This window comes from Castor canadensis, chromosome 5, assembly GCF_047511655.1.
Source record: "Castor canadensis chromosome 5, mCasCan1.hap1v2, whole genome shotgun sequence".
Taxonomy (NCBI): Eukaryota; Metazoa; Chordata; class Mammalia; order Rodentia; family Castoridae; genus Castor; species Castor canadensis.
Genome location: NC_133390.1, coordinates 74,311,813 through 74,322,709, shown reverse-complemented (window position 1 = coordinate 74,322,709; position 10,897 = coordinate 74,311,813). Strand labels below are relative to the sequence as shown.

The window sequence follows — 10,897 nt, the reverse complement described above, 5'->3', positions numbered from 1 at the left end:
ATGCAGAAGATAGAAGAAGCTGGTGGAATAGCTCAAGTGTTAGAGCGCCTGCCTAGCAAGTGTGAGGCCCTAAGTTCAAGCCCCAGTATCACAAAAAAAATTATGTCAGGTGCCAGTGGCTCATGCTTGTAATCCTAGCTACTCAGGAGGCAGAGATCAGGAGGATCATGGTTCGAAGCCAGCCCGGACAAATAGTTCTTGAGACCCTATCTCAAAAAAAAACCCATCACAAAAAAGGGCTGGTGGAGTGGCTCAAGGTATAGGCTCTGATTTCAAGCCCCAGTACCCCCCCAAAATTTAATTTCCAGAAGATATAAGAAGCAGAAGATGCAAGAAAAGAATGGAGGCCAAGATAGTGGGTCACCAGTAAGTTCCTTTTCTTGCAGTGGTAGGGATTGAACTCAGGGCCTAACATGTCAGGCAAGTGCTATACCACTGAGCTGCATCCCCAGCCCAGTGAGTTCCTTTTTTTGTTGTTGTTAGTTCACATCTTTTATTAATCCATCCACACTTACTTGTCTTCTGGTTTATTGAAGCAATTAGACAACAGTAATGTCTGTCAAAATGGCTAGCCATAAAAACTCCAGCACCACATTCTTCTGAAGGACACTCATGATGAAGGCAACTAATTTTGCCCTTTTCATCGACCTTATAATATTTCAGGACAGCCAACTTAACCTTTCTCCTATGCTTATTCTTCCTGGGAATGGTATAAGACTTCCTTTTCCTAGCACCACCACAAAGTCTCAACTTAAGATGAAGGGTAGACTCCTTTTGAATGTTGTAGTCTGACAAAATACGTCCATCTTCCAATTGCTTACCAGTAAAGATCAGTCTTTTGCTGATCAGGAGGCATTCCTTCCTTATCCTGGATCTTGGCCTTGACATATAGTATCTAAAGGTTCACCCTTGAGCATGACAGTCTTCCCCATAAGGGTTTTTACAAAAATCTGCATCTGGGCAGCGGTTCCACTGCAGATGGCGAATCAGAAAACAGTGAGTTCCTTTTCATCACAGCCTAAATTACCGTATTCTCTGCATGCTCTTTCAGCTTTTGCTCATACTGCGTACTACTCCTATATTCAAAGTTATGAAGAGAAATCTGATCATTTACCATTATCCTTACTGGTGAAGAGCTCTTTTAAAGAAGCTCAGTTTTAGTCAGGGCTCTTGTAAGTGACAGAAACCAAATTCAAATTGGTTTAAGAGAATAAGAAGGAATTTATTTTTTATGTAACTGAGAAGTCCAAGAATAGTCAGGTATATATTGCTGAGGTAACTAGCCGATGGGATATTGAGTCCATAAGTGTCCCACCTTGTGGAAAACCTTTCCTAGAGGTGGCAAGAAAAGCCTTATAGCAACATTGAGACTGTAGCCAGCCATTCCTAAAGCAATGACCCTTTTGTTTTGCTTTTTGCTTATGCTAATTTGAACTGGATTTTTAACTTGGAATTTAAAGAGTCCTAACCATTTAGATGGGCAATCAGTCTAGCATGGTGGTGAATGCCTATAATTCCAGCACTAAAAAGGCTGAGGCAGGAGAGTAGAGAGTTGGAGGCCAGCCTGGGCTATAAAAACAGGCAATCAGTAAACACTGTTTAGTGATGTCACTTCAATTTAAGGAAATTGACCCTAAAAAGTTCATTGATAAAGGACTCCAGTCTGAGTACTGACAGAAAACAAGATTCTAATCCCAGTACTGAGCTGGTCTTCTTGGTTATTTTAGGTCTTAGCTTCCTTACTTGAAAATAAGGGAGTTCAGTAGATGTTCCTAAAACGTGTTCTGTGCCATTGTTTTATGAAATGAAAACACCATGATAATATTGTGCTATCTAATGATTCTAATATTTATTAAAATGTCAGAATAATCATGGACAGGCTACCTATAGAGGTTTTTTGGCCACACTGGGATATGAACTCAGGTCCTCATGCTTGCTAGGCAGGCGCTCTACCACTTGAGCCATGCCTCCAATCCTTTTTTTGTGTTGGATACTTTCGAGACAGGGTCTCACAAACTGGTTGCCCAGGCTGGCTTCAAACCATGATCCTTTTGATCCTCTGCCTCCCAAGTAACTAGGATTACAAGATAGCGCCCCATGGTTTTAGGCGTTTTGAAAAATTACCCACATACAGCACCAATTTAACTGGCTGGTAGAGTGGCTCAAATGGTAGAGCACCTGCAGGCAAGTATGAGGCCCTGAATTCAAGCCCAAGTAACACCAAAAAAAGAAAGAAAAAAAAAAGATCTAAGGAACCAAGACAGCAGCCCAGATCACACCTGAAATCCCAGCATTTGGGAGACTGAGGCCTGAGGATTGGGAGTTCTAGGTCAGCCTGGACTATCTCATCTCAAACCAGCAACAGCTGAACTTCAAGTATGAATCCTTGTGGTCACTTGGCTCTCTACATGATGGCTTTTACTTCACAAAAGATGGCATTTTGGGGCTGTATCAGTGACCCATTTCAATCCAGAAACTGAGTGAGCAGTATCTCCGGTCCAAGTACCAAGTCCCTGAAAAAAATCTGATCAGTCAAGTGCCCACACCTGATCCAATCAGTTCTGATCAAGAAGTGTTGTTATCTCATACCAAGAACATTATCGAAGGGGCCCATACCTATGGGTAGGAGGTAGTTGTCAGAGAAGGGGCACTAAATCAACAGCCCTCAACTATTAATATTTTGGTAGTAAATTAGCAGTATGAAAATTCCAAAAAAAAAAAAAAAGCCGGGCACCAGTGGCTCACACCTGTAATCCTAGCTACTCAGGAGGCAGGACTCAAGAGGATCACAGTTCGAAGCCAGTCCAGGCAAATAGTTCGCAAGACCCTATCTTGTGGCTGGTGGAGTGGTTCAAGGTGTAGGCCCTGAGTTCAAACTCCAGTACCACAAAAAAAAAAAGAAAGAAAAATTACAAGCAAATTCATTGAGTGTGAACCTTTTTGCTAGTTATACTTTCAAATTTGCCAGCAAGAGGTATCACATTATTTTAATAAGAGTTCAAAAAACATAAGGGTAAAGTAAAAAATATAAAAGAGCCTAAGTCTACAGTGAACTGTGCTTTTTTATTTGAGGTGGGGGGAGGAGAGGGAGGCAGTACTGGGGTTTGAGCTCAGGCTGCCTTCACACTTCCACTCTACCAGTTAAAACCACACCTGCAGCCCTTTCTGCTCTCGTTATTTTTAACATAGGGTCTTGCTTTTTGCCCTATCTGGACTGGACCACAATCAACCTATTTATGCTTCCTGTGTAGCTGAAATGACAGGTGTGTGCTATCATGCCTAACTTTTTCCATTGAGATGTGGTCTCTCAAACTTCTTGCCCACCCAAGCCTAGAACTGTGGTCCCCCCAATCTCTGCCTCCGGAGTAACCAGAATTACAGGCATGAGCCACTGCCACCTGGCTTGCCCTGTCATTTTGAATATAGCTTACGATAGTAGTCAGTTGGCCACTTAAGTAAGAAATAGAACTTCAGTGGTCAACTCAGAAATAGGTTTCCAGTATCCTCCAAAGATGATAATATATCCCAAAATATATCGTTTCTAGTTCCTGAAAACTGTAAATATTACTTGATTTGATAAAAGGATCTTTGCTGAGGTTATTAAGTTAGGAATCTTTTTTGTTGTTGTCACAGTTTTGGGGTTGAACTCAGGGCCTATACCTTGAGCCACTCCATCAGCCCTTTTTTTGTGAAGGTTTTTTTTTTTTTGAGAGAGGGTCTTGTGAACTATTTACCTGGACTGGCTTCAAACTGTGATCCTCCTCATCTCTGACTCCTGAGTAGCTAGGATTACAGATGTGAGCTACCAGTGCCCGGCTTATGTTATGACTCTTAGAGTATGTTAAAGAAGCATGATCGTGATATTTGTATGCTTTTCTATTTTTATTAGAGTATAAGATGCTTGAGGATAAGGACTGCCTTATTTCACTTCAGAACATATGGTATGGCCTATCCTGAACCTCCAACCAACCTAAACAGTATTCATTAGATATTAAATGAATCAAGGGAGGTCCAGAGGGTAAAAACATAAAAATATATGGATGGGGGGAAAAAAGCCTGAAGGGAACCTGTGGCAGAGTTGCCAAGCAACCAGACCAAATCCTTTGCTTATGCTTAGATTATTTTTAATACCAACTGTCAGAGCCACACATCGATTCTCAACTTACAGACACCTAAACATGCTCTTTTCACATTTTGTTCTCCTTCTCCAAATCACAATCAGTTTATGGTCCAGGATACACAAATCAGGGCCACCTAATCTCTCTCCCTGCAAGGCCAGAAATGCCTCCAGTATGATTCAGTCAGCCTTTGGCAGGATCATGTGCAGTCTGCTGCTGCTAACGTATGAACTCTGTTTTCCTACTTAAAAGCAGAACATTGGTGGAGAACAGGAATAATACACCACATATGTGTTCTGTTTCTATGTTTTGTGAAATATTTGAAAATAAGATGCTATGACACTTGCTCTTAAAATACTTTAGCATGCATCTCCTTAAAAGGACATTTTCAGGCTGGCAGAGTGGCTCAAGTAGTGCCTGCCTACCAAGTGTGAGGCCCTGAGTTCAAACCCCAGTACCTCATGTATGAAAATGGAAATATGAGACATGCTGAAACATTTCCAGGGATGTAGGGAGGAGGGATAAAGGAGAATGATAGAGGGGGTGAATTCAACTATGATATATTGTAAGAACTTTTGTAAAGGTCACAGTACAAAAATAATATGATAATAAAAAAGAGAAGAAAAAACAAACCCCAACATGACCAAAAAAAGGACATTCTCTAATATAAAATAGCATAACAATATAAAAACTTAGCAGTAACTCACATTCTTGCTTGTGACCAACCAATTATTGGTTATACCATCCTTCCTACACAAAAGCTCCATGGTGAGAGAGTGTAGTAGCCAAAACTGCAGAAGACCCCTCAGCCTTGGGCAGGGTGTGGATAAGAGGAACCACGTAGCTTAGTCTGAGGTAGGTCTTCTTTGTAGCCCACCCTCTTACTGTGAGATTTCTCAGTAGGCAAGATTGGCTCTTCCACTGAGCTGGAGTTCACTTAGAGTCTAAGTTGCCAGGTCAGACAAACACTGTGGAAAAGTGTGGAGTCTCGGCTGGAGTGAACAGATACCTAGCATCAGCAGTACCACCTGTGCCATACTTCAGCATAGGAGCAGGATTGAATCTAGGCCCAAGAGAGGAGAAATTCAGACTACCTCCCCAAACCTGGAGGAAAGCCCTGCCACACCCAGGTAGTCTTTGAGGAGGAAAGGAGCTAGGCTGGACTGCAGTTGAGCCTCCCTAAAATCCTCTCTATAGCCATAAAAAACACTTAGAGAAAAACTCAAAGTTCATTTGTGCATGATTTTCCTGTATTATATCCAATGAATCAGAGCATCAGAGAATGCACTGATCCAGTCAAAGTAAGTCCTACTGACGTAAATTTCAAAGAACCCCTAAAAACTGAGTACAGTTTTGAAACTTTATTTACTAAATACTTATAATCCCTACAAAGTACACTTTCAAATATGTGATATGTGATCTATCACATGGGGCTTATAAGAATTTCATGTCTTCTGACATGAAACAAATTGTTCACAGATCTACATCAACTTTTTGTTTTGGATGGGGCTAGGGTTTAAACTTAGAGCCTCCAGCTTACAAAGCAAGCACTCTACTACTTAAGCCATGCCTCCAGCCCTGCGTTTATTCATAAATAAACATGTTACATCTCAGGACTGTGGTGATTGGATTCATTAAGTATCTCTCAGATGGACAAGAATGTTACTTGTGTTACAAGCCAATCTGTGACTAGATAAATGCAATATGTTTAAACATTTTACTTGAAATTGTTAGGATATAGTAGAATTGCATGCCAGATACAGAGGCTTATATAACCACAGGCTGAGGGAGACCGCCTTTGTCTATAGGTTACTGTGGTGTAGTCATGAGAGAAGAAAAGAGTGTTGAATGAATTTGTGCATGTGTATGTGCCTGAAGGACTGTGGTAAAGAGAGTTGAGGCATAGGGTCGTGGGGCCTTCATCTTCCCATTCAACGGAGCTTCTCTGCAACTTTGTCCCTCCATCTGAAAGCAGTAAGTAGAACGCAGCACCCCTACATACACACCATACCAGGGTATTTCTTTTTACTTGTCATCCTCCTCAGCCCCAAGCACTGGGGCTGAGCTAGGTGTTCGCAGGCATCCCAAGTACACAACTCAAATTCAGAAGCTAAAGCCAGAGCTGAAAGGAAGAGGATGAGCAAATGTGCTGCATCAGTTAAGACATAGATGGGGCTGGAGGTGCAGCTCAAGCAGTAGAGCGCCTGCTTTGCAAACTCAAAGCCCTGAGTTCAAGCCCCACCCAGTCCCACAAAAAAAAATACACAGATGATGGCCCTGAGTTCAAGTCCCACCCAGTCCCACAAAAAAAAATACACAGATGATGGCAAACCCTTCCTTCTTGACTATATCTTGACTTTTTTGTATAGACTTTCTTTGGAAGGAGATAGTAAATTTATGGGAAAAAATGATTCTAATATAAAAAATATAGGATGAGATATAAGGAGAATTTGAAAGTACTAGAGTTTGAACTCAGGGTTTGTTAGGCAGGTAAGCTACTACTTGAGCCATGACCCCAACTACAAGGAGAATTTGGAAGGTTACAGAATTTCAGTGCCCCTGTACCATGAAGGGTTTCAGGGAAGCCATCAGTCTTCTGTATTCTCACTGGTCAGGGGATTCCCATGCGGGGGTGAAAACTAGAGAGTGAGACTGAGGTCAGTGTGTATTCCCAGCTCTCTGAAGTTCTCCCTTGTACTATCTTTTACTTTGATTTTCTATCTCTTTTGGGGGTGGAGGGATCTGAGACAAGGTCTTGCTATGTAGCCTAGGCTGGCCTCACACTTGCCATCCTCCTACTTCAGCCTCTGAGTACTGTGATTACAGGTATGAACCACCACACCCAGATACCTTCCTATTTCCTTATGGAATTGATACATTGGTGACCTTACTAAACTTTTTTTAAATTTTTACTGTTTGTGTGTGTGTTCTGTGACTTAAGAAACAGTTATGTCAGTGTCAGGCGGAGAAAGACAACTGCTCTTTCAAACGCTGGAGATAGCAATTGCTTTATGGTAGTGGTGGTAAACAAGAATCTAACTTTAGGGAACAAGAATTTTTAATTCAGCACTTACATTATTTGGATTTTTAAACCAATCTTATACCTTAGTGTAAAATATACCAAGAGGTATATTCATCCACTTAATGTGTACAATTCAGTGTTTTGTTTTGTTTTTTTAACAAATTGAGAGGTTGTGCAACCATCGCAACCTCATTTTAGAAAATTTCTGTCCCTCCAAAAGGAACCCCCATATCCATGAGTGGTTACTCCCCATCTCCTCTCCAGCTCTCACCCTCAGCTCCTGGCTTACCTTCTGTCTCTGTAGATTGCCAATTCAGTACAATTCACATGGATGGAGTCATGTGATATGTGGTCATTTTTGGTGATTTCATTTGGCATTATGTTTTCAAGGTTCATCCATGTTGTAACATGCCCAAGCGCTTCGTTCCCTTTTATGGCCAAATAATATTCTAGATACAGTACCGAATTTTGTTTATCTATCCTTCAGCTGATGAATGCTTTGGTTTCCACTTTGGGCTGTTCTGCCTAATGCTGCTGTGAGTGCAATTGGTGGGTGCCATGGTAAGTACGTGTCTAATAATTTGGGGAACTGCCAGGATATTTTCTAAAGTGACTACCATTTTACATTCTCAGCAGAAAGGAATTAGGGCTCCTATCTCTCCACATCTTCACCAACATTTGTTATTGTCTGTTTTCTTTTTTTGGTGGTGCTGGAGATGGCACTCAGGGTCTTGTAACTCACTTGGGCTTCTTGGCAATGAATCCTATACCCCACCTCTGAACCACAAGGCAAGGCAAGCCCTCAACCACTGAACTAAACCCTAACCCAGACGAAGATTTCTTAGGACACAAAAAAAATATGAACAATACAGAAAAAAAGCATCAGGCATGGTGGGGCACACCTGTAATCCCAGTACTGGGGAGCCTGAAAAAGGAAGATTGAAAGTTTGAGGCCAGCGTGAGCTAGCTTGGACTGAACACCAAGCCCTTGTCTTGGGAAAAAAAAAAAGACAAAATGGACCTAGTCAAAATGGAAAACTTTTGCTCTTAGAAAAAAACTAAATAAGAAAACGAAAATATAAGCCACAGAACATAGATCCACTAAAAGACTTCTTTTCAAAATATGTAGGGAGCTCTTACAACTCCAGACAAAAAAATTAAAAATGGGCAAAAGTCCCAGCTCTCAAGAGGCTGAGGCAGGAAGATTAAGAGTTGGAGGTCAGCCTGAGCCACTAAAAAAAAAAAAAGTGCAGGACTACAGGTGTGGCTCATGCAGTAGAGTGCCTGCTTTGAAGCACTTTGCAAGCACTAAGCCCTGAGTTCAAACCCCAGTCCCATCAAAAACAAACAAAACAAAAATGTGCAAAATATTTGAACAGACACATCACCAAAGTGGATAAAGAAAAGCCAATAAGTGCATGAAAAGATGCATACATTAATAGTCATTAGGTAAATGCAAATTAAAACCACAATGTAATACCTATGCATACCCATTGAAATGGCTAACATTATAAAGACTGACAGCGTTGATGGTGGGCTTTGTATAAAACTCTTTTACATTGTTGGTAGGAATGCAAAATGATTCAGCCACTTTAAAAAACAGTTTGAAGATTTTTTTTTTTTTTTGGCAGTATGAGGGCTTGAACTCAAGGCTTGATGCTTGCTAGGCAGGTGCTCTATCACTTGAGCCACTCCTCCAGCTCCATGTCTGGAGTCTTAATAGTTAAACATCTGCTTACTGTGTGACCCAGAAATTCTAGTCCTAGGTATTTACTCAAAGAGATAAAAAATTATGTCCACACAAAGATTTCTATCCAAACATTTATAGCTGCTTTATTCATAATAGCCAAATTGGGAAAACCCAAACATCCGTCAACTGATGACTATTTGAACAAATCATGGTATGTCCATAAAATGGAATAAAGCTGAGCAATAAAAGGAACAAAACAGGGCTTGTACAGTGTCTCAAGTAGTAAAGCACCTGTCTAACAAGCATGAGGCCCTGAGTTCAAACTCCAGTGCCACCAAAAAAGGGGAACAAAATATAAACACATACAACAAGGACAAAGAGCAAAAGCATTATGGTACATGAAAGAAGCCACACACAGAATACCAGATGTTTCTATTTGGTGACATTCTGTGAAAGGCAAAGTGGAAAGCAGATCAGAGGTTACCAGGGCTGGGGGTGGGGGTGGGTGCCAAGAAGCACAATGGAATTTTTGGGGGGATGAAGAATGTTTTGTCTTCTTTATCATGATGTGGCACTACCGTGGGCATTTGCCAAAGCTCATTAATTTGTACTCTTTAATGACCCTTATTATATGTAAATTATATCTCCTAAAACTGACTCAAAAAAAACAAAAGGTTACTTGAGAGCCAGTCATAGTGGTGCACACCTGTAATCCCAGCACTTGGGATGTGAGGCAGGAGGATTGAGAGTTCAAGGCCTGTCTGGGCTATATTGTAAGACCCTGTCTCACACACACACACACACACACACACACACACACAAACACACACATGCACGTGATGATTGCTTGCAATAAAAGTGTAGTATTAAGACAGGCATCTTGTTCCTTTTCCTAAACCTATTACTACCCCAAATGCCCTTCACATCAAAGTCTGGAGCTTTTGCCTGGCGTCAGTGTCTCATGCCTATAATCCTAGCTACTCAGGAGGCAGAGATCAGTAGGATCTCAGTTTGAAGCCAGTCACAGCAAATAGTTCTTGAGACTATCTTGAAAATACCCAACATAAAAAAGGGCTGGTAGAGTGGCTCAAGTGGTAGAGTGCCTGCCTAGCAAGTATGAAGCCCTGAGTTCAAACCCCAGTACTGGTAAGAAAAAAAAAAAGTCTGGAGCTTTTGCTGTCACTAATGTTTATCTTGCTTTGATTTCTTTTATCACAACTAATTTTCATTTTAAACTAAGAAGGTTTTGTTAGGCTTTACAACTTAATACCCTGTTTCCATCTTTTTCTAGTTTACTACTACTTATGATAGAAATAATAATACAGACAGGCACAGTAGTAATCCTAAGTGATCCCAGCACTTAGGAAGCTGAGGCAGAAGGACTGTGAGTTTGAGTGAAGCCTACATAGTGTAACCCTGCCTCAAATAAAGAAAAGAGGGGTTGAAAATATAGCTCAGTGGTAGAGCAGTTGGGTAGCATGCAGAAGGCCCTGTGTTCAATCCCCAATCTGAAAGAGAGAGATTTTTAACTGTCATATATTAAGCTAATTTTCAACAGACCCCAGAGCCAACAGTCACTAAGCACAAGGATCATGAAGTATCTATTTTTGTCATAGTATCTATGTCAGACTGTCTCTATCTTTGGTTTGAAAAAACCTCAAAATCTAAAATTGTTTAAAAAATAAATGGCAGGTATAAGTATTCAAGGTTTTAAAAAAGTCTAAATAAACTGAGGATGCATAAAGTAATTAATGGGTGTAAATTGAATTACAGAAAAGTTTTGTAATTGAGTCATTGCTGTGTCCAAGATAATATCAACTTGTCGGCTACAAAAGATCCTTCTCTGAAACTAGTGTCAAACCCACCATCTGAGAGGTGATTTAGTTTTGGCAGAACAGCATCAACTGCCAAACTGAAACTGTCAGTTTCATCTTAATAGCTGTAAATTGGTTTATGTTTAGCATGTAGACTTGTTTTGATTTTATAGTTGCTTAAGAGCTATATATATAAGAAGCTTATACCTAATGTTAGGGTTTCAATATATTCAAGCAGTAATGTACTAAAAGC

General features: G+C 40.7%; 1 pseudogene; it reads right to left on the bottom strand.

Annotated features, from left to right (window-relative positions):
• Window positions 1-511: 511 nt before the first annotated feature.
• Window positions 512-1,175, bottom strand: LOC109694503 (ubiquitin-ribosomal protein eS31 fusion protein-like; annotated as a pseudogene).
• Window positions 1,176-10,897: the final 9,722 nt, after the last annotated feature.